The sequence below is a fragment of the Phocoena sinus genome, chromosome 8 (assembly GCF_008692025.1).
Source record: "Phocoena sinus isolate mPhoSin1 chromosome 8, mPhoSin1.pri, whole genome shotgun sequence".
Lineage (NCBI taxonomy): Eukaryota > Metazoa > Chordata > Mammalia > Artiodactyla > Phocoenidae > Phocoena > Phocoena sinus.
Window position 1 is genome coordinate 100,596,489 of NC_045770.1, and position 23,096 is coordinate 100,619,584.

Consider the following 23,096-nt stretch of genomic DNA (forward strand, 5'->3'; position numbering starts at 1 on the left):
GGAGATCGTGAGAAATAGTCCCCCTCGAGCAGGGGGTGGTAGTTGTGAAGGGATCTTCGGCAGAGAGCCTTCCTGCCGCAGGCCCAGGTCAGCTGCCAACCTCCCGGCTCCTAGGGCTCCCCAGCTCCACTGAATTTTAGGAGTTTACTGCCCTGTTTCCTCCAGGAGAGGGTCTCTTCCTAAACATTCCCGTTTCCAGCAAGGGCTGTGCAATCAGGCAGCCAGCGTTTGAATTCTCTTCCATGACTCACTTGCTGTGTAAACTTGGACAAGTGTTTTCTTGTCCCCATGCCTCAGTTTTCTCATCTGTGAATTAGGGGCAATAGTAAGAGTTGTTGATTGGCACACAGGAGGGCTCAGTGGATGAAGAGTGAAGGCGTGACTGATGGGAGGGGAGTTTGCTCTGGCCCCCTGCCTGCCAAGGAGTGGGGAGAAGAGGGCAGCTGTCAGGTCTGTGTCCCCCTGCTGACAGAGGACTCCACCCCCCATCCTGTGGCCAGCTCCCACCATGTGAGCTGGGGGCCCTGACGCAGCTCTCAGGTGGGCGGTGGCCAACTGGGGACGGAGCCCCCTGCCAGCACAGCCCATGACAGTCCCTAACTCAGCCCTCAGCCAGGGCCACACTGGCCACTTCCTGGTGCCTCTTCCTCTGGCCTGGCACCACCCCCAGGACTTCCTGCCCAGCCTGGCCCTTCCTGTTTTTCCTCCCTGGCCCCTGGAGGCCATTTCCTCCAAGGGGTCAGGACAGAACATTGCTTTCTCTCTCCAGAGCCCAGAGTTTTCTAGACTTGCAGACTTCCAGATGTGGGCCTTTGGGACCCCTAGAAAATAGCCCACTGGCTAGCCCCTCCTCTGAGGCTGTGATGCAGGGCGTTCTGCTAAGGGTGTGGTGTGTGTGTGTGTGTGTGTGTGTGTGTGTGTGTGTGTGTGTGTGTGTGTGTGTGTATGGAGGGAGGGGATAGGAGGATTCATGGGGGTAACACACTAGGGAAAGACCTTGGGATGGGAGCTGGCATCTCTAGGCGGGGGTTCACTGCCCTGGCATGGGGACCTGCTCCGCCACGCCCAGCTGGGGCCTCTTGCTCCTGGAATTTCACTCATCCTCCCAACCCCCTGTAATCTGGAAGTAGACACCCTCACGGGGGCCTGCACGGAGCGAGTGCTAATCTCCAGAGTGGGCTCTGTAGTCTGTTATGAGATCCCCAATGTTTCTTACGTTCCCCAATGCCTGGAGGGAAGGGAGCTGCTGAGTGCCAGGTGGTGGTAAGACTGACGTGGGAGTGGGAGCCTATGAGGTGCTCAGCAAGGCCCTGGCCCTGCCCCTCACCCCTGTAATGAACCAGCCAGCATCCACCATCAGCTTGGCTCTCAGGCCGGGCTGATGCCTGGCTGTCCTGATCACTCATGTGTCCTGCAAGCAGGCAGCCTAATAGAGCCCAGGCTCCCAGGAGCCTCGCAGACGGGCTACTGCCTCATTCCCATCCCTCGTGTCCAGCCCTGCCCCTCGGCGCCCCCTCCAGGTACCCCAGAGGGTGAGGGTCAGTGCCCTTCGGCAAGGCCATGGCACAAGGTGCAGGAACAGTTCCTGGACCTGGAGGACTTCAGTCATCACTTGGCAATGCCCACCCTGTACCGTGGGGAGAAACCAAACAGAAAAGGCATGGGACTTGCCTAAGGATGCACTGCCATTCTTTCTAGGATGCTGGCTGCTTCCCTCTGCAGCAGCCAGACTCCTCCACTTTCCTTCAGGGGACTTGGGAGTTGAAGATGTCAGCCAGAAGTAGCATGGCACCCAGTGATGGTAAGTGTTCCCTTTTACCGAGGGCCTGCTGTGGGTCAGGTATCGTTCTGGGTGCTGAGAACACAGTGGCGAATGAGGCCAGGTCTACCCTTGTGTGGCTCGTGTCATTGCATTAAATCCTTAGAGCACCCTATGTGGTCAGTACTGCTATCCCCAGTTTACAGATGGAGAAACTGAGGCTCAGAGAGACTAGGGAGTGAAGGGAGGTCCCATAGCCAGTGAGTGGCAGAGCAGGCATTCGAGCCCAGGTCTGTCACACTCCACCCACAGCCTGGCCTCTTAACCACTGATATACCGGGAGAGACTGGACTAGAAGTCAGAAGACATGCATTGGCCACTCATTGGGGTCTGGGCTTTGGGACAGTTTTCCCCTCCCTGGGCCTCAGCTCCCTCATCCATAGGTGATCCAGAAGGTTCCTTCCAGCATTTCTGTAATTCTGGAATATCAAAAGGTCTGGAAGTTTGGCTTCTCGGAAGATCTAAGCACGAACTCCTTATCTCCCTCCTATTGCAACCCAGTTGGTGGGACAGGAACCCAGCCCACCTATGGACAAACCTTTTCAGCATAGGGGAGGCATTGAAGCCATGGTCAGGCTTGGATCCTGACCCTGCAGCAGCTTGGCCTGGCTTTGTCACAGTCCTCAAGGTGACCCTGCTTTCCTTCCCCGCTGCTGGTCCCAGCCCTGGGACAGGACTCAGAAGCCCCAAGTTCTAGTCCTGTATCTGCCTCCTTTAACTTGCTGTGTTGCCTTGGAGAAGGCCTGGCCTCTCTCTGGGCCTCAGGTTTCCCATTTATTGGATGAGACCATTTCTGATGTCCCCCCTGACTCTACCAGTCTGATTCCATAAACTTGTTAAGCCCTTCATGGGGGCCCAGGCTTTCCGGGAATTGAGCCAGGCTCAGTGTATCTGCTGGTCGTGGACTCCACTCCCTCCCCACACTCTCCCTATAAACCAGGAAGGGAAGAATGACCGTTGTCAAGCTGGTCTTAGGGCTCCCCTCTCCCCCCTCTGTCCTCCTTGCCCTGACACCTAGGCTCCGAGTCCCCAGCCCACCGTGAGGGATGCCTTTTCCACCCCTCCTGCAGTCAGGCAGGGGGCAGGCAGCCAGAAGATCAGGACAGGTAGGGTTGAGTGGTAGCGAGGGCTCAGCAGAGAGGCATTTCTCATCGTGGGCATGCCTGCCAGGTGGTGGGAGGACCATTTCTTTCGCTTCTTTTTTTTTTTTTTTTTTTTTTTTTTTTTTTTTTTTGCGGTAAGCGGGCCTCTCACTGTCGTGGCCTCTCCCGTTGCGGAGCACAGGCTCTGGACGCGCAGGCTCAGTGGCCATGGCTCACGGGCCCAGCCGCTCCGCGGCATGTGGGATCTTCCCGGACCGGGGCACGAACCCGTGTCCCCTGCATCGGCAGGCGGACTCTCAACCACTGCGCCACCAGGGAAACCTCGTTTCTTTTTTTTTATCCCCATCCAAAGGGGCTGGGAGGGAGGAGGGCCCAGAAAGAGAGACTCCTGAGACAGGGGTCCACAGCCTGGCCTCAGACTGGTGGGCACGATCTCCCAGCATCCCACCGCTGTGGACCCAGGCCCCGACCCAGGCTGCACTTGCTGGCCAGGCAGGGAAAGGACTGAGCCTGCTCTCTTCTCCTTTGGGCCTCTCAGAGTATTAACTATGTGGGCCTGAGGGCCCGCCTCCACACCCCCCACGCCCCGCCATTTAACAGATGAGGCGGCAACTGAGGCTCAGAGCGGAGAAGTGACTGGCAGATCGGGGGCATGTGGCAAATGGTCAGCCTCTTGGGAGTCCTCCGTCTGTTCAGGCAGGGATAGGAGTTTGGGAAACTCATCCAATGGGAGAGAATGATCTCCCTTTCTTTATTAGAGGAGTGGGAAAGAGCCAGATAATCGGGGGGCTAGCCCGACTACTGAGAGTTTCCAGAATAAACCATGCCTCCTTTACACTCCAGACTCTGTCTGGGATGTTCCCTCTTCCTGGAACCCTTCCCTCCACCTGGCTAACTCCTACTGATCCTTTGAGTCATAGTTTAGATGTTGCCTCCTCCAGGGAACCTTCCCTGGTTTTCCTAGGATCAAGTAGCCCTGATATGTGCTCCCGCTTCTCCCTGGGCTCTTCTCCACTAGAGCTCTAATCACCTGCTATGTAGTTGTGTTTCTCCTCAGCGGACTAAGCGTAAGGCTGTGCCTTATTAGCCTCTAATATCCATATCCCATTACCCAGCATGGAGCAGGATCCACAGTTTGCCCCAAGAGCTCTCTGTTGAATAACTGAATGACTGAATGAACATCTGTAGAGATCAACCATGTCCCAGGCCTGTGCAAGGTGTCCAGGTGTTGATAAGACCCAACCCCAGCCCCATGGAGCACCCACATGCACAGTGGTCCAGGACACTCTCTAGAGTGAGCCTGGACAGGGCATGCTGGGGGCTCAGAAAAGGGAAGGGCAGCATTGGAGAAGGGATCCTAGGAGGCTCTGCCTGGAAGAGATGCAAGGGTCCCGGAATGACAAATAGTTTGGGTCAGGGGTTATGGCTGAGAGTGGGGAGGTGGCTTAGTGACCCAAGAGTAGGTGGCTTTGTCCCAAGCTTGGGACCGCACCCAGGAGTGGACCGGTGAAAAGGCTGCTGGACAGAGAAGCCGGGTCACATTATGGAAAGCCATTTCCAGACCAGAAAGGGCAAGCCTCGTGCTCAAGGTAACACAGCTGGGCAGTGGCTCCCAGCCAGGGCTCTGCACCATCCACCGCCCTGCCCCCCGACCTCCTGGCTCTGGGCAAACAAGCTGCCCCAGGTCCCGGGGATGCAGCACCAGAGGGAGGTGACAATAAAAGCTTATCAAACAGCATGTAGGAGGCAGCCACAGATTTCAGCAGCTAAGTAAGCTGTGTCTAATGTTCACTTAGCAGAGCGCGAGCCTCTGAAATGTCAATGCTCGCGGTCTGACCCTACAGCAGCCAAGACTGTTGAAGCTGGGGAAATGGAGTCACTCAGCGTTCCTGGAGCTCCGGGCCCGGGCTGCAGTGGAAGTAGGAGAGTTTTCAGACGCCAGACCGTCCTGGCAGCCTTAGCTGGCTGCTCCCCGGGGAGTGAAGAAGCATCTTTCTCTGTCCTGGGGAAGCCCTTCAGGAGCACAGAGTCAGAGCTGCCGTTTACAGATGGGCAGATGGAGGAGGCTGGTGGGAACACACCGCGGAGTGACTTCAAGAGCCTGGTTTCACCCAGGAGCCTCTGCTGCTGCTGAGTGCCCTGGGGCCCCTCCCGCAAGGGGCGGAGGAGAGGGGTCCTGGGCTCTTCCAGCCCCCACCCCCCAGGACCATAGAGATGAGGCCCTGCATGGACCACATCGGGGTCAACCTCACCTCTGAGCCCACACACAGGGTCTCAGGGTCTGCCTCTGGCCTGTCTTCCTGGGCAATATCCGGCAAATCCCTAGCCTTCCTGGGCCTCAGTTTCCACATCTGTCAAGGGACTGGAAAATGCTCCCCAAGATTTCGTTTTTCTACAATATCTTTCAAATGATGAGCAAGGCGACCACCCCACACCCTCCCTTACCCTGCTCTGCTTTTCCTGTTCCCCAAAGCATGGGGCCTTGTTTCGTTCACTGCAACATTCCCAGTGCTGCAGCTATACCTGTCACATAGTAGGTGCTCAAAAAATTTAACTTCCCAGCAGGTATGTCCCTTCCTGATTAACTGCCCCCTCCCACCCCCCAGGTTCTGTTTAATCCCCTCCTGGGTGGGGCTGCTTTGCAGACCACTGTGCACAGGTTGATATGCAAATCTGGAAGCTTCCCCTGTTTCTATTCCACCCTCTCCTTTCCATAGTGGGTGCGTGGGTGCCAGCCATGGCTTCTTTTAGATCCCCCCGGCAAGGCTAGGATGAGTGCCAGGGCCTTGGTGGTACAGCCAGTGCTCTGTAGAGTTGTTTACAGTCTGCCCATGACTCACCCACAACAGCCCATAGAAGCCTCTGCCCAGGCTGGGCCCAGGCTTGGGGAAGTGAGGCAGACGTGGTCTGAAAAGCCCGCTGGGATCCTGGAACCAGGGAGCAGTGCGCAAAAGGACTCCTGGAATAGCCGTGGCCAGGAGAGCTGGCACGGGGACTAGAGAGGCCAAGGATGGGCCAGGTTGGACCAGGTCTGAGAACCTGTTCTGACTCAAGCCCGCCGATTCTCCAATGCCAGTCCTTTATCAGGGCCTCACTCTGGGCGCCCTCGGCTGGGAATGGGGGCCTGGAGATGAATCACCCAGGTCTTGGCCTTCGGGAACTTGCAGGGTGATCTAGAAGGTAGTAGGCATTACTGGCTGTAACGGAGGTAGCGTGCGGGGGTGACGTGGAGATGCCAGTGAGGCTGTCATTCATTTGGTGGGCTGAGGCCACACCGAGGAAGGGCTTTCCTGGCAAAAGGACCAGCACTTGCAAAGACGCAGAGACGGAGCTCAAATGACAGAGAGTGGTTAGAAGCTGGCCCTGTCCTCCTGCACTGTGACCTTGAGCCACTCCCTTCCCTCTTGGGTTGTTTCATCTGTCAAAGTGGAGGAGGTGTTGCTTGGGTAGGCGCTTAGGGGTTGTCCTAAGAGTGTTCCATGGGCCTCTCCTGCTCTGGCAGGGACTCTGTGGGAGCAACAGGGGGTTGAGTCACTGATAGAGCAGGGATCTGGGCGACAGTGAGGTCCTGGTGGCTGGGCAGACAGGACAAACAGGGCTGTGTGTTTAGACAAGGAGGAGAGCTGGGAGTAGGACACTGCCAGCCAATTAGACTGTCTCTCTAGGCCCAGTGTTTGCTGATGGAATAAGGGAGACGGGTGTGTCAACAGTGGGGAATGAAGTGGCCCTGAACTACACACACACATGGGCTATCGCTGGACAGGGTACCACCCAGGGCGTTGGCTGGTGGGAGCCCGGGAAGCCTGATACACCCACGGAGCCCTTTAGGCCCGTTAGTGGAGGTGCTCGGAGAACGGGGCACAGGCTGGGTCTCCAGCCCTCTTCTCTGGCTCAGCCCAAGAAAGGGGCCGGGGAGCGGGGAGCGAGGCCATCACCCTCTGGGAGGCGAGAGAGCCCTGAGTCTCCTTCTCGCTCCGCTGGGGAAGTCCCACCACCTGGGTCTAGTATTGACTCTGCCTCCAATATGATGGGTGACTCCGGTCGGTCCCTCCCTTCTCTCAACTTCAGTTTTACTCTCTGAAAAGGAGAGGCAGGGAGAGAAGGACATATTCCACTTTCCGACGGGAGCCTATCTTTGCTTCGGTCAGAGCAGTTCTGCCTTAAGCAGTTTGCTGAGGATTCCCTCCTATTCCGAACAGTTGCTGTGCGTCCCCTCAAGTGCCAGGCGGGTGTGAAGTCTAATGGACAGCCTCACTGAGTTCCCACTTGAGAAGGGGAGCCCCTGCTCCCAGAGCCTGCACTGGGCCACGTGTGGCTCTATGGCTCGGTGAGGGGGCTCCAGAGTCACACAAGTCGTGGTTCACACCCCAGAGCTGCCACGTGCTAGCTGTGTGAACTTCTGGGGCCCTTTGTGCCTCAGACCCCTCACCTGTGGATGAGAGCACCCCACCTGTGAGACCACCTGGTGTAAAGCTTTCAAAGGGTGCAGGGTGGGCACTCCACAAGCCTCAGTTGTTATTGTTATTCCTGAGGGTCCTGGTGGCTCCTCCCAATTCTGGGAAGGGGCCGCTGTGGAGAACAAGTCATGTGATCCAGGCAGGAGGGTACTGAGGGGACTGAGGACCCCAAAGTTGGAGAGCAGCCTGGGGTTGGGCGGAGCTAACAGGTGCCTCTGCCCTCCTCCCTCTCCACTGCACCCCATCCACACCCCAAAGGAGTCAGCAGTTCAGTGTCCTCTACTGGACCCCAACACACACAGGAGCCCCAGGAAAAACATGTTGGGAAAACTCCTTCACACAGTAGGTCCAGTTGGCTGGAGAAGCCGGGAGGGAGCTGGACAGCCATTCCATCGTGCAGATGGAGACCCTGAGGTTCAAGTGTCAGGGAAACGAGTCATTGGATGTCCATCAGGGGCCAGAGACAGACCCCAGCCTCCTGAGCCCCCAGCCTGGACCCCTGGCCCATTTGTGGGGAACAGAGTGAGGCTCAGAGGCCCCAACACCAGGCCAGGAGAACCTCAACTCCACCCTGCCTTTCCAGGGGCACAAGCACCCTGGCACACCCTCTACGGAGCCTACTCCCCAAGGGGAACAGATGGTGCCGGAGGACGGGCTGTCTCGGAGCCCAGCTGTTGCACAGATGTGAGGGGTGGAGGAAGGGTGGAAGCGGGGTTAGGAAGGCAGGGACCCTTGGCAGCCCGGGAGAGGTCATGAGCGGCTTAGAGTTACTACAGCCGGAGGACACGGAGCATGCTTGATCATCCCAGCAACCGCCGGCAAAGGGCTGATGACCGCGACTGCCGCAGCCATCACGCCAGGCCCACCTCGCGCCTGCCCTCCCATAACCCTGACCCCGAGGCCGCCTCTGTGGCCTTCACACGCCTCATTAGAGCCTCCTGGGCGTGCCTGCCGGCCCTCTGCGCAGACATCACCCTCCCCCCATTTCTCTAGCCTTGCAGGGCGGACAGTGGAGCCTGCCTTGGACCCTGGTAGGTGGGCACAGGGTCCCCGTCCAGGAAGCTGGTATAAAGTCCCCCCAACCACTTGGAACTGGGGCAAGGACAGGGTGTGGCAGGGCCAGTCCTTGCCTGTCTGGTCACCTTGATCAGGCATCTGAAAACAGTGGGGGCCACATAGATCTGGGTCAGGGACACGGCGGTCTGCAGTGAGGGCAGCTCCTCCTTTCCCACTGGGCTTCATGTCTTCCCATCTGCTTCCCCCCAGAGCAAGAAGAGAGAACCGACCTGTCACGTAGCTCAGGGCTGAGTACCAGGGTGACAGTAATAACAAACAACAACTGAGACTTAGGGCTTACTATGCTCTAGCAGGCCCTGCTCTGAGTGCTGGCCATGTTTTAATTCACTTTGTCTTCACAACAGCCCTAAGAGGTGTGTTACCACCATCTCCATTTTATAGATGAGGTGACTTAGGCCCAGAGGGGCTAAGTAACTGACCCAAGGTCACACAGCTGGTGAGCAGTACAACTGGGCTTCAGTCCAAGGATCCCTACTCCAGAAGCCTCTCTTTCAACTCTCATGTTCTGCTTGTCACTGCACCTGCCCCAGGGCCTCTCTTCCTGAGTTGGTGCCCCACTGGTGGCCTGATCACCTCCTCTAGGAATCATCTTCTAGAAAGACACTTCTCATCGTGCCTGTCCCCCAATCAGAAACCTCCCATGGTGCCCCAATGCTTCTCTCCTGGCTTTCGAGCTCCATCCTTCTTGACTAGCCTCCCAGCCTCCCTCCATTCCCCATGTTCATCCTCCACACTGTCGAGACCAAGCTCACACCCCACACTTCGCGTCCACTTTCTGAACGGTCCCACCTCTAGATACTTTTGAGTGGGCCGTGCCCTCTTCCCGGAGTGCTCACTCCTGTAGGTTCTACCTGGCTCCGACGCCCCTGGCCTGTGCATCTGAGCTGACCCAGGACGGACAAGCCCCTCCAGAGGCACAGCGGGAAGAGACAGTGGTGGGGAGGCAGAAAAGAGATCAGGGGCTTTAGGGGCAGGTAAGTCACCATCTCTCTGAGCCTCAGTTTCTGCAAAATGGGAATATTCATCCCAGCTTTTCATGAGGTTTAATCACGATGTAGGTGGAAGTCCCGACACAGTAGGTCTATAACCACCTGTTGAGATAAGTGTACGGCAATCCCTCCTCCATTTGTGGAGTCCAGCGAAGACCCTCTGGTGTTGGCAATGCTGGAAAAGCCATCACCTGAGGCCCTTGTCCCTAGGGAGCCACCTACCCTCAGTCCCTCTCTGCTCTGGTCCCACCACTAACAGACTGGGAAGGGGCTTCTCCGTACACAAGGCAGCCCCCAGTGACCAGTCCTGGTGGAGGGCCCCACCCCCGCTCTCTGAGAGCCCAGCACCAACCATCCCCCGCTCTGGGAGGGGGTGGGCGGCACCCTCCCTCCTCCACATTGCTGCCGCCTCAGAGTCAGAATCCAGGGAGACGGTCTCCTGGTAGCGCAGCTTCTGCTGCTCGCCCTGCCTGGGTGTCTGTGATGCTGTCACGCCCGGGGGCCACAGGCGCTTGGGCATCAGGGCTGACTAGACCCTGGGAGTGGGCCGGGGGTCTGGCCAGGGGGGCTGGAGACAGGGCCAGCCCCAGGTGTGCACTTGCCAGGGGGCAGGTGACAGCATGGCACACCCCGCAGGGAGCGTGGGCAGGTGAGACAGCGGTCCTGGCTGCCCGAGGCCTGTTCCACGACGAGCGAAAGCACCTGGCACAGGGACACGGCAGGTGCTCGGTGAGGGAGAGGAGCCCTCCCTGATGGGATTCTGAACACTTCGGGTGCCAGCAGGGCCAGAATCCCCAGGGGAGGGGGTGAGCATTTGATAATGGCTGTTGGGAAGATGTGGCATGTTCATTGTTTCTGCACCTGAGGGGCAGTAGTGGTGACCTCAGCCCCAGGACCCTCTCCCCATCCACCCACTCCCCTCAGCGCGCCCGCTCTGTGCCAGCCTCAGCCAGATGTGGGCAGAATGTAATGAGGGCTGACCTGTCCTCTAGGACTTTACACCAACTTTGGGGCCATGGCTGAGCAGGTACCAACGTAGCTCCTTGGTCCCAACATTTTCCTGCCTTTGGGGTGGACTTGAGGTCACAGGCCTGGCCCACCCAACTCCTGGGGGTCCCACCTCACTGCCCGGACCCCTGGGCCCAGCTTCTGAGGTTCCCACCCCTGGAAACATGGAGCCAAAAGCACATCTAGAGCTCAGTCTCAGCCAGGAGAGTCTAATTTTTAAAACGGATATCTAAAAAAAAATTACAAAAAAATAATTTACCTTTGTATTTTGAATGGGTAACACATTCACATGATTCAAAATTCAAAAGGACATGTAGCTGATTTACTTTGTTGTACAGCAGAAACTAACACAACGTTGTAAAGCAACTACACCCCGATTAAAAAAAAATTCAAAAGGGACATACAGCGGAAGGTCATTCCTCTACTCCGGCCCGGCCACCCAGGTCCCCTCTCCAGAAAGGAGCACTGTTGCCAGCTCCCGTGTGTTCTTCCAGAGATATTCTATTCTATGTATCAACCAGCACCTTCATACCTGTTCTCATTTGCTCTGCTTTTAAAATACATACACATCCTGCTCTGTACCCGGCTTACTTCCCTTAAAACTATCTCTTGGTTACTGTCGTATGTCAGTTGGAAAACCGTTCCCCATTCTTGCTTTATGGCTGCACATTACCTCATTGTATGGAGGGGCCACAAATTATTTCACTGATCTCCTACGGATGCACATCTAGCTTGTCTCCAGTGTTGGGTAATTACATTAAATATTGTAATAAATAACCCTGTACGTATGCCACTTCAAATGTGTGCTAGTGAACCTATAGAGAAATTCCAATGAGTGCAACAGCTGAGTGGGACGTGGCTACGAGCAGCCATAAAGGAAAGGAGGGAGTGAAATCGCCCTCACCGGGGCTGCGTCAGGCCACCCTCCCGCCAGCCGTGTCTGCATTTGCCTGTCCTCCCATAGTTTTGCCAGCACAGTGTTTTATCAAACTCTGTGAGCTTTGCCAATCAGATATTTGAATAACGGTACATCACTGTGGTTAGAAATTTTAAAACAGCAATTATGGGACTTCTCTGGTGGCGCAGTGGTTAAGAAACCGCCTGCCAGTGCAGGGGACACGGGTTCGAGCCCTGGTCCGGGAAGATCGCACATGCCGAGGAGCAACTAAGCCCGTGTGCCACAACTACTGAGCCTGTGCCCTAGAGCCCACGAGCCACAACTACTGAGCCCCTGTGCCACAACTACTGAAGCCCGCGTGCCTAGAGCCCGTGCTGCACAACAAGAGAAGCCACCGCGATGAGAAGCCCGTGCACTGCAACGAAGAGCAGCCCCCGCTCTCCGCAACTAGAGGAAGCCTGCACGCAGCAACAAAGACCCAACGCGGCCAAAAATAAATAAATAAATTTATATAAATAAATAGAACAGCAAATATACCGGTGGCTGTTTACTGAGCAGGAAGGCACGTGTTGCATGTGATGTTATGTTCATTTCTCACAAAGCACCGTTGGAAGCAGATAGCAGTTGTCCCATTTTATACAGGAGAAAACTGAAGCCCAGAGAGGTTAGGTATTTCCCGAAGATCCCAGAGCCTTGAAGAGGCAGAGGAGAGATTTGAACTCAGATTGTCTGCCTGGAGCCCATGCTCCTTCCTCATTTCTGGCTGCCATCCAGTGCTGGGCTGCTAAAGATTCCCCAGGGTGAGGGCCACCCCCCCTCCTTGCCCTCCCCAGCCCCACTTGGGCTCTGGGCCCACCCGTGGATGTTCCTCCCCAGGAGTAGGTGATGGACCTACTGGTTCCCCACAGCCCTGGCTGGGGTGGGGCCTCCCTGAGAAGGACTCCCAGAGCCCCAGCGCTGCCCTTGAGGGCAGAGGCTCAGCAGGAGGTGGGCTCCGCCGGTCCTCAGCTCCGGGCAGGTCGGCATCCCTGGAGGGCAGAGCCAGTACCAGCTCCCGTGGCACCCACGGGGGTACGTTTCGCAGCAGCAACTTCTGTCTTTCCAGAGTCCTCCCCTCCTACCCTCCCCAGGCAACCCACAGCCTCAGCGGCCTGTGCACATTTAGCCCTGGGTCCCTCAGGCCTGGCTCCTCTGCTCCCTGAGTCCACGCGCTCTCTCTGGTACAACCGACAACCAGCTGGTGAATGTTTCTTGATTCTCCCCAGCAGGCCCAGAGATGGGGGACGGAAGGCACTGAGCAAGGGATCAGGAGTCCACCTCACTGTGTGGCCCCGGGCCCTCTATCCCGGCCTCACCTCACCCACACCTCCTGCAAGCAAGCGTCAAGTGCCTCCCTGATCTGCCCCCTCTTCCAGGCTGGCCTCAGTCCCAAGAAGGCTGAGGAGACTCCAGCTGCCCAGGAGGGGCGGTTCCCCTTATACCACCCACCAGGCGGCTCTGGGGAGACTGTGAGGCCTTCACTACTAAGGCCTTTTGCTCCTGCTCCCCCCTTTCAAGCCCCAAAGGCCCAAGGACAGCTCTGAACTCTGGGCCGACCCGTCCAGCATGGTGGGGCAGTGTCAATAGGATTAGAGGCTCTGATGGTCCAGTGGCCGAGTGTGATGTGACGTGACATGATGGACGGTGGAGAAGGGCTCCCCGGGGCAAGGGTGTGCATATGTGCGTGAGGGCTGGGGAGAGAGAGACAAAGAGAAAGAGGGAGAGAGAAAGAGAGGGAGAATGAGTAAGTTTGCAAACGAAGATTGAGCCCTGAGGAGTGTTCTGCCTGGAAGCCTTCTGAGGAGGCTGTGGACAGCCTCCCAGGGGACTCAGAGTGACGGGTGTGTCACTCAGGCAAGGATGAGCTGTATCAAGCACCCACGGGGTGTCAAGCTCTGCACTGGTTGCGGCTGGGGCGGGTGGGAGCTGAAAGAGCAAAGAGAGAAGAAGGTCGCTTCAGCCCTGAGGGGTTCCAGACACACGGAGGAGTGGGCCGGGGGCCGACTTAGAAAGATCTCTGACCGTCGCCCTTGGGTCACTGCCGAGTCCGAGGCTCAGAGAGGCTAGGTGAAGGTCTCGAAGTCACTCAGCAAGCCCGGCGCAGATCGGGTCCTGAACATAGGACTCCTGGCCCAGTGCTCACCGCAGAGCACTGCGTACCGCGCAGCTGAGTGTGACACACGCACAGACTCGGCGCCTGGTGCAGGGTGAGGAGGACATCTTTTCAGGTCTTCTGGGCTAAGTGGCCAGGACTGGTGGGGCCGAGCAAAGCGTAGGAACCTGCTCCCTGCACGTCGGAGATGATGGAGACCCGGGTCTGAGTCCCAGCCCCACAATTCCGTGCGTGTGTGATCTTGCCAAGCGACTTTCTTCTCGGAACCTCAGTTTCCTCTCCTGGGACAGCAGGATGATAATCACAGGATATTAGCGAGTCTAAAGGAAAGGCCCTGGCCCGCGGCAGGGCTCAACGATTGTGCCCGGGAAGGTCAGTAAAGTCTCATGGAAGGGAATTGGCCCCGGACAGAATCTGAGGGAAGCCAGAGAAGCAGAAAGGAGGGCTGGTTGGGGTCCAGTTGCTCTTGTCTGGCCCCTAGGACCTCTCAGCTGTGGAGCCAGTAGAACTGGTGGTGGAAATCCCAGGCAGACAGCCAGGGTCCAGCAGGAAGCACCCCACCCCAGCAGCCAGAGCAGCCCTGCCCGGGCCCTGCTGAGGCCCCTCCCCTCCCCATACCCCGGGGCCCTCCTTGGGGAGGTGCCCTCAGCAGTGGGGAATCCCAGAGCTACCCGGTTCTGGGCACTGCCCAGGACATCTGCTGTGCCCGTGCTGCCCAGGCTGCTGGCTGGCATACAGACAGGCCGGCAGGCCGGCCAGCGGGCACTCGGGAGTGTAAATTTCACATTTGCATCGTGGATATTCCTGGCCCCAAGGGCTGACCTTTACAGCCGCTGCCTCGGTCCTCCTTCCCCTTCCAGGCCTCTGGGCTCAGCCTGGCTGGTGTCCCTTGGATGCCGGAGTCTTATAGAACAGCGGGAGGGGCAGGGGGCAAGGGGGCCAGGGGCTGCTGGGCAGGGGGCCTGAGAGGTGGGCCCTGCCTCTTCACCCAAGCAGGGGGAGCCCACTGTCCCCTGACTCAGCATCAGTTACCCAGTTACTCAACCCAGTCACTGCCTGACTCACGGGCAGCTTGAGCCCCCAGATAAGCAACGTCACTGAGACATCATTCGCCCCCAGCTGGCATCTCCCCGAGGATTCCCCCGTCTGTGCTGAGTGACGGCAGTGCTGAGCACGCTGTCAGCTTTCCTGGGCTCAGGAGTCAGGCCTGCCCTTCTGAGGGGCAGAAACCCTTCCCGGGCCCACCCCTACCCCTCCTGGCCCCAGAGGACTGTTGTCGCGGGTGGCTTGGTCACCCAGCTGACTGGGAAAATTCCCCAAGAAGCATGTAAATTAAAATCCATCTAAGGCCCTCCAGGAAGGTTCCTCTGCCTTGGGTCCTAGGAACGTGGAGATGGGGATGCTGAGTCCTACCCCTGGGGGCTCGCAACCAAGAGACCCCATTTATTCATTTTTATCGTCCATCCCACTTACCTGTCTAGGACCAGGTGCTGAGGATGGTTTGATGAGTGTTATGGGTTGAACTGTGTCCCTGCAGAGGACACTTTGAAGTCCTTAACCCCCAGGACTTCAGAATATGACCTTATTTGGAAATAGGGTCATTGCAGATGTAATCAAGTTAAGAGGAGGTAACACCGAAGTAGGGTGGCCCTTAATTCAATATGACTGTTGGTGTCTTTATAAGAAGAGGGAAGATGGCAATGTGAAGACACAGACACATGTGACAACAGAGGCAGGGATTGGAGGGATGCATCTGCATGCATAAGGACACCAGTGTTGCTGGCAACACTGGAAGCTAGGAAAAGGCAAGAGGGGATTCTCCCCAACAGATTTCAAGGGCACCAGGGCCCTGCTGACACCTTGGCTCCAGACTTCCGGCCTCCAGAACTGTGAGACAATACATTACTGTGGTTGTAAGGCACCCAGTTTGTGGTACTTTGTTACAGCAGCTCTGGGAAATGAATACAAAGTGTGACAGGGTCCTAAGCTACTGGAACTTACAGCGTAGCAAGGGGAGTTGGGACTCATTAACAAACAGGTGTAGAGTCAGACAGCGCGCTTAACTAACAGGAGCTGACCTTTATGGAGTGTTAGCTACCTGCCTGGCATTGTTAAAAGACTTTTTAGATAACAATTTTAATCTCCACACCAAAACTATGAAGTAGGTACTCTTAGGATGCCCATTTTACGGATGAAGAAACTGAGGGACAGAAAGTTTGGATAGCTTGCCTGAGGTCACACGGTTGGCATATTACAGAGAGAGGATTTGAACCCAGGCAGTCTGGCTCTGGATCCCACGCACTTAACCACCGCTCTCCATCTCCGTGTAGGAAACAGGAGGAAAATCAAGAATATGGACTTTGGGGGTGGCGTTTAGAAAGACAAGCAAGGATCCTCTTAAATACAAATGGGACCATATCACCTTCCTCTCGCTCAGACCTTCAATGGCTCCCCGTTCTCAAAGTCCAGGCTCTACTATTGGCCCCTCATCCTCCCTTCCAACTGCAGGCAGCCGAGCCATGTGGAGGCTAAGAGCACAGACTCAGGAGGGAGGCAGATCTGAGCTTGAATCTCTGTTCTGCCGCTGACTAGCTGTGTGACTTCTGAGCCGCAGCCCCTTCACCTAAGAAATGGGAGTGCAAAGAGGACCCCATGGTGGTTGGCGGGTTTCAGCCCCTCGCAGCAGCTACTGCATAAGTTGTCCCCACCCCCACCATGTGCCTCTAGCTGCCCCTCCCTGGGAGTTGCAGCACAACGGACCCTGACAGGCTGGCAGTCCCGCATGCCTTTGTTCGTGCCGTCCCCTCTGCCTGGGATGCCTTTCATGCCCTCCTTTGCTTCCTCCAACTTGAAGCATCCTCTACCCTGCCCTCTGCCCCCATTTGGGGTGGGGTGGCCCCCATTAGGGCCTCCCAGGGGCGTCTCCCAAGGAGCCTGGAGACCCAGCCACAAGAGAAATACAGCACATTAGCTCACTCTATCCCTGGGGCAGGGGTGTAACCTCAGTCTTGCCTCAGTTTACCCATCCTGACGGTGCTGTGGCGCCTGGCATCCTTGCTCTGCCCCTAGCCCCACTGTCTTCTCTCACATGTCTATCTGCCTACCAGCTGGCCCCCCCATCACTGCCTCCCTCACTGGCTGCCCTGCTACCCCCTGCCTGCCAAGTGTCAGCCTCAGCAGGGGGTGGAGGAGGGGGGGCCCCCTCTCTCCAACTGACAGGCAGATTATATGGCTGTCTCACCCAGAAAACAGTGGGTGACAAGGGTAATTAACTGCCTGTCGGCTAGCCACCCCGAGCAGCCAGCCCTGCCTCTTGGGGATGGGGACAGTAGGGAAGGCCTCCTTCACCTCCCACTAGGGTCCATGTCTCTCCTCCTCCAGAACGATTCTGGGTGCCAGAGCCTTGGGGTCACCAGCTCCTGAGTCCTCTAATGGGGGCTTGTCAATGAAGTCATATCGTGTTGGCCGGTGGGACAGTGGAAAGAGTTCTGCCTGTGCGCTTTGAAGGCCTGGGTTTCAGTACTCCCTTGCTTTGCTGTGTGACCTTTGGCAAGTCACTTCCCCCTGTAAATCCTGGTGCTCTAATATACACATGGGGAAGGATGAGCTTCAAGCCCCCTCCATCATGTGACTTGTGGCAAACGCTGCTGACTGCCCACCTAATACCCATCCCCCCCGCCTTGCTAACCACACTCCAGTTTTTTTCGGGGTTGCCTTGTCCCCTATCCTCATGGATGGATCAGGGATTATCTGAGCTAATCATGTTCCCCTATTTCCCAGCTTCCCCTGAGTCTATGGCTGACCAATGAGGCATAAACAGAAGTTGATTGTGGGAATTTCAGGAGAGCATTTGTTTTTTTTTAATAAGGGGCAGACTGGGCTGGTAGGGTTCCTTTTGATTCCAACCTCCCTTTTTCTTTTTCTGATATAAATTTATTTATTTATTTATGGCTGCTTTGGGTCTTCGTTGCTGCGCGCAGGCTTCCTCTAGTTGCGACGAGCAGGGGCTACTCTTAGTCGCAGTGTGCAGGATTCTCATCCCGGTGGCTTCTCTTGCGGAGCGCAGGCTCTAGGCACGCGGACTTCAGTAGTTGTGGTTCACGGGCTCTAAAGCACAGGCTCAGTAGTTGTGGCACACAGGCTTACTTGATCTGCAGCGTGTGGGATCTTCCCGGACCAGGGCTCAAACCCGTGTTGCCTGCATTGGCAGGTGGTTTCTTAACTACTGTGCCACCAGGGAAGTCCCAACCTCCCTTTTTCTTGCAAGGAACCTAGACATGATGCCTGGAGGCATGGCAGCCACTGTGGCACCACGAGTTTGAAAACCAACATCTAAGGATGGTAGAAGACATCACGAGGCCAGCCCTGGGCAGCTTACCTCTAGATTCCTTGTTATGTGAGAAGAGGAAGCCCTGAAAAGTTTAAGCCACAGTTTTCAGGTTTTCTTTGACTTGTGCCCAAATGTGTTTCTCACAGATGCCGACTTAAATCTGTCTGTGGATGTCTCCATTGCTCTAGGCCGCTGTAGGATATTTGGACCCTGTGCCTGGTGGCACTATTACATGCCTGTTGACTGACTGAGTGAGTGAATAGTAAGGATCAAGGTTATATAAGTTTATGATAATAATAATTGTCATATCATCATCATCATTACAATCCCACATACTGAGGACTTGCTATACCCTCTATATGAAGCATTATCTCATTTAATCCTTACAGCAACACTATGAAGTAGAACTGTAACGGTTCCCATTTTATAGATGAGGAAAACTGAGGTCAGAATGGGTCACACAGCTGGCAGGTGGTGAGGCCGGAGTTTGCCCTGGGTCTGTGAGCTCCAGTGCATGCTTTCTGTTCTCCTCACCTCACACCTTCAGGTTGAGGGAACCAGCTTGATCATTTGGTCTTTTGGCCAAAGAACAGTGCAGGGAGAGAGGGTGGTCTTGCTAGACAGGGTGGCCTGGAGTTTCCCTGAATCTCAGCTGTCATGGGCAGTTGTGCTGAGCTTGCAGGGCTGAGGGCTGGAAGTCAGGGGAGCCTGAAAGAGGGGACCTGGGAGGGAGGGAGTCAGAGAGCTCACGGTGGACCAGGCAATGAGGAGTCTGTCCCCAGGGCCTCTGGCCTCAGCGACCCAGATCATGAGGGGACCACGAGGTGCCGCCCACCTGGCCCCAGACCCCTCTGGGAGGAAACCACCTGCTCTCAGAGATATCACCACAGAGGAAAAGGCTACGGAGGAACCCGGGCCCTGCACCTCTCCCAGCACTTTAGGGTTGCGCTTCCTTGCTCAGCCAACTCGGCCAAGGCGCTGTTCTGGGAGGGAACCCTGAGCCAGGCAGCAGGTTCCTGCCCTCTAAGGGCTTATCCTCTGGGTAAGAGGAGCGGGGCCAGGGGAACATGAGAGCCACTGCCAGAGAAGAGAGAGGAGAAGGAGTGTTCCTGGGAGTGGGACCCGCATGGCAGAGGCCTGATGGCTGGGCAGCGAGGGGCTTTCAGAACAGCAGCATGAGGGGCAGAGGAGAGACAGGAGGCTGGGAGATAAGCGAGGGCCGGCCCTGGGGCTTGAAAAGCCACACTGTGCCACAAGGAGGTGTGGGGTGTGGAAGGGTGAGGGACAAGCCAGAAGGAACAGGCGTTGGGCTAGAATTTGAAGCATCCCTCAGGTCTCTCCTGGCTTAGAGGTTCTGTGTCTCTGAGGCCATAGTTTAAAAAACCATGCAGAATGCGTACCAGCCGCATGGAAACATTCTTGAGAATGAACCCGCAGGAATGGGAGACCCAGGGAAGGTCTGCAATTTCCCTCAGTCCCACCCTCAGACTAGGGGTCGAGAGTCATTTTCTGGTTCTTCTTCATGTACTAACTCTTGGTTCCAGCGGTTCTTGTGAATTAATGCAATATCTACAACGATGCCCGTGGTGGCCGAGGAACATTTATCTTGTAATGTTTAAACAATTTCTATTACTCCTAAATCTGTACATATAAATTTAGATGTAATGTGCGTGGAGTGTGATACCATTTCTTTACATTACCCGCTAGATGCGCATTGAACACTACAATTGCTAAGAACATTATTTTTTCAAAAATGTTTCATAACATTTAATTAAGATTTCAAGAGATTAATAAAAATTCAGATTTGATTTTAAATGTTTTCTTAATTAGAATTTGTATTCTGCCTTTTGATTTCAATAAATATCTTTTTTGAAAAATATTGTTAAAATTTTACATTTACTGTAATTTATCACTTTCGTGAAAACATATTTTATTTCTTTAGTCTTTTCAGATCACTCCTTTTAGTAGAAAGCAAGTTAGTATTTTTGGTGAAATGAAGGCATGAACATTTTTGTGGAATAAACCTATAATAATTTATGAATTATGTATGTCTTTATCTTATCACTTGTTCGAACAGAGCTGTTCTAGCAACAGAGCTTTAACTTTTTTTTTTTTTTTTTTGTGGTACGCGGGCCTCTCACTGTGTGGCCTCTCCCGTTGCGGAGCACAGGCTCCGGATGCGCAGGCTCAGCGGCCATGGCTCACGGGCCCAGCCACTCCGCGGCATGTGGGATCTTCCCGGACCGGGGCACGAACCGTGTCCCCTGCATCAGCAGGCGGACTCCCAGCCACTGCGCCACCGGGGAAGCCCAGCAAAGCCTTCTTGGTAATCCTTCTCTGCTCCACAGAGTGATAACTGACCACACTGTAGTGGACCAGCGTCGCCTGTAGCCCATGGCTAAGAGCTCAGGCTCTGGAGCCAGCCTGCCTGGTTCATACCTGGACCCCCAACTCTCAGCTGTGCAAACCTGGGCAGCTAACTTCTCAGTGTCCTCCTCTGTGAGATGAGACTGCAATGCCTTCCTTATGGCCCTGTTGGAAGGACTTGCCGAGAACATACACGGAAATCCTGCTGCTTATTGTGTGTGATCAGTACTTGGTGGACATCCCCCTGGGCAGAGCACTGCCAATGACAAGAGGGTCACTACTTTCAGGGCAGGACTTGCCATCGATGGATGAAACGAATTGGAGGAAGCCTTCGGGGTATCTGGCTGAAAATCTCCTGCCTGTGATCCCCCGCTGCAGGGTCCTGGGGCAGCAGCCTCAGCTTCCTGAGCCCTCGAGTCTGGAGCGAAGGCTGTGGGTCCCCCCACCTCTTCTGGCCCCAACCGTCCATCCACTCCTCCCCTCTGTGTCACCCACACCTCCTCCCTCCCTCCCGAGTGGCATGTGAATGCTCAGGGGATGGGAGAGGCAGCTGGAAATCAACACAACATCCCTATTCACCCTTGTTCCTTCTATATCCCAGCACCTAAATTTAGCCAGAAGAGCCTGGGCACTGGGGACCCGGTTCCTCCCCACCAAGCCCCCCACCCTCGGCAGAGGCAGGAAAATGAGCCCCAGGACGGGGTTTCTTACCCAGCACCTGCTCTCACCGCCCTGGGGGTGGGTCAGGGACGTTGCTAAGAGGCTGGCTGGGGGCACTGGGCTCCTAGAGGGATCCTTCCTGCCACAGCTGCCAGCTGGGCCCCCAAGTCATGACAGAGCAGAGTGCCACTTGCCCACCCCCTGCCCTTCTTAATGATGGGGATGCCTGGGAGGGAGGGTCGGAGACAGCGGCTGGAGTGTTAGGGACACAGGTTTGGAGATCAGACAGCCCTGGGTTCTCAGCTTCTACTCTCCACCTGACAACTGTGTGACATTGGGCAAGTCAGCAAACCTTTCTGGGAGTGTTTCCTCATCTGAGAAATGGGGACAATCATAGGATCTCCCAAGTAATGTAGTTGTGAAATTGAAATGAGTTGATGCAAATAAAGCATGTAGCACCAAGTGGGTGCCCAACAGACTGTTTCAAAGCCCACCCCCTCCAGGAAGCCTTCCTAGCTGGCTCCAGCACAGGTCCCCCCATGTTCCCCAGGGGCAGAGTGTGTCTGCTGCAGACCACGATCCCCTCCCAGGCTCCAAGACAAGTTCCACAAGGGGAGGGCTTACTTGTTGCTTCTGTGAGCCTTTAAGGTTGCAGGACAGAGTTTCTGTGAACTACAAGTCACTGCTCTTTGGAAGAAATAGACAAAGGGGGAGCCAGCAGGTGGGACTATAAAAGTGAGCTGGGGTAGAAGGTTGGAGCTGGAGGAAGAGAGTCAGCCGAGGAAGGTGTGCCCGGCCCACTCTGTACCCCAGGGAGGTGACAGTGGCTTCACCCCGGAGCCGGGAGGCTGGGATGTCCTGGTCGGGGTGGCGGCCTCCAGGGTCGGTCAAGGCTGGGATCGACACCCCGTTTCTGGGTCTCTGGGCCTCAGTTCCTCATCTGCAGAATGGGGCAGTAAATGCCAGCCTCCTAGAGGTGGGGAGAGGATGAAGTGGGGCAGGCGACGAGGCACCCACCCTGTGCCCCTCATGGCTGGGCCCCCCAGCGGGGTGGGAAATCTGGATGGAGCCTGAATCTCCTGTTTCACCTGAGGCAGGTGTGGCCCCTCTGGGCAACTTCCCTGAGTACAGCTCTTTCTCTCCCACACACACACGCGCCTGCACGCACACGCACACACACACGCACACACAAACACTGCTTCTTGGCCACGCTGGAGCTCCTGAGCACCGTTCCTCAGGGGCACAGAGGGAGGTGCTGGGGCAGCCACCCCCCTACTGCCCTGGCTCCTGGTCTCCCCACACCACCAGCGCCAGCTGTTATCCCAGCTCATGTGGTACTTATTGTCTCACTGATTCATTATCCTGTGTCACCGGTGAGGAAACGGGGGCACAGAGGGGTTAAGGAATGTTCTGGAAGGACAGAACTTGGGTTCAGACCCAGGCAGTCTGGCCTCAGAGTCTGTGCTAGAAACTACTACACTCCTCCACCTCCCTGGATGGATGAGACCTTCTCCTCTGCTGGGATGGAGTAATTAGACAGCTTTACAAAGTGAGAGGTGTCCTTTCAAGGTGTGTGCTAAGGTAGCACCTCAGGAGTTAAATTCTTCACCGGAGAAGAAGTTCCCTTCACTGAGGGGTCTCATTGAGTTTGCGCTTCTCTCTTGCAATATATAATAGTAATAATCATTCATAATAATAAACTAGCAGCTAATATTCTTCCAGCCCGTTTTATGCTCTGTGCGCCCACCCTAAAACTTGACATGTGTGTTAACTCATTCAATCCTCATGACGGTCCAAAGAGGAAGGTATTGTGAATTTCCTCATAGTCTAGATGAGGAAACTGAGGCTCAGAGAGGATGAATCACTGGGCGAATCCCAGAGCTGCTGGTGGAGCCGGGGTCAAACCCAGGTATTCATTCATCCCAGCCCCTCTTAATCTCAGCCTCCTGCCTTCTCCTGCCATAGCTGGTGCAAAGAACCTCTCCCTTTCCCCCTGTCCGCCCCTATGTTGGGAAGCTGCATCCCGGCCACCAGGAGGGACCTTTCCCCAGCGGCCAAGATAACGAGGAATGGCCCAGGCAGTCCCCACCCACACCTCCGCGCACAGAGGCAGGGTAGGCCTGGCCCTAGTGACAGCCCCCGGTCGTCCTGGCAGAGCACCTGCTGGCCCACCCCGGCCTCCCACTGCAGGCGTGGCCTGGCTGAAAGCTCTGGGAGCCTCACAAGCCACTACTGA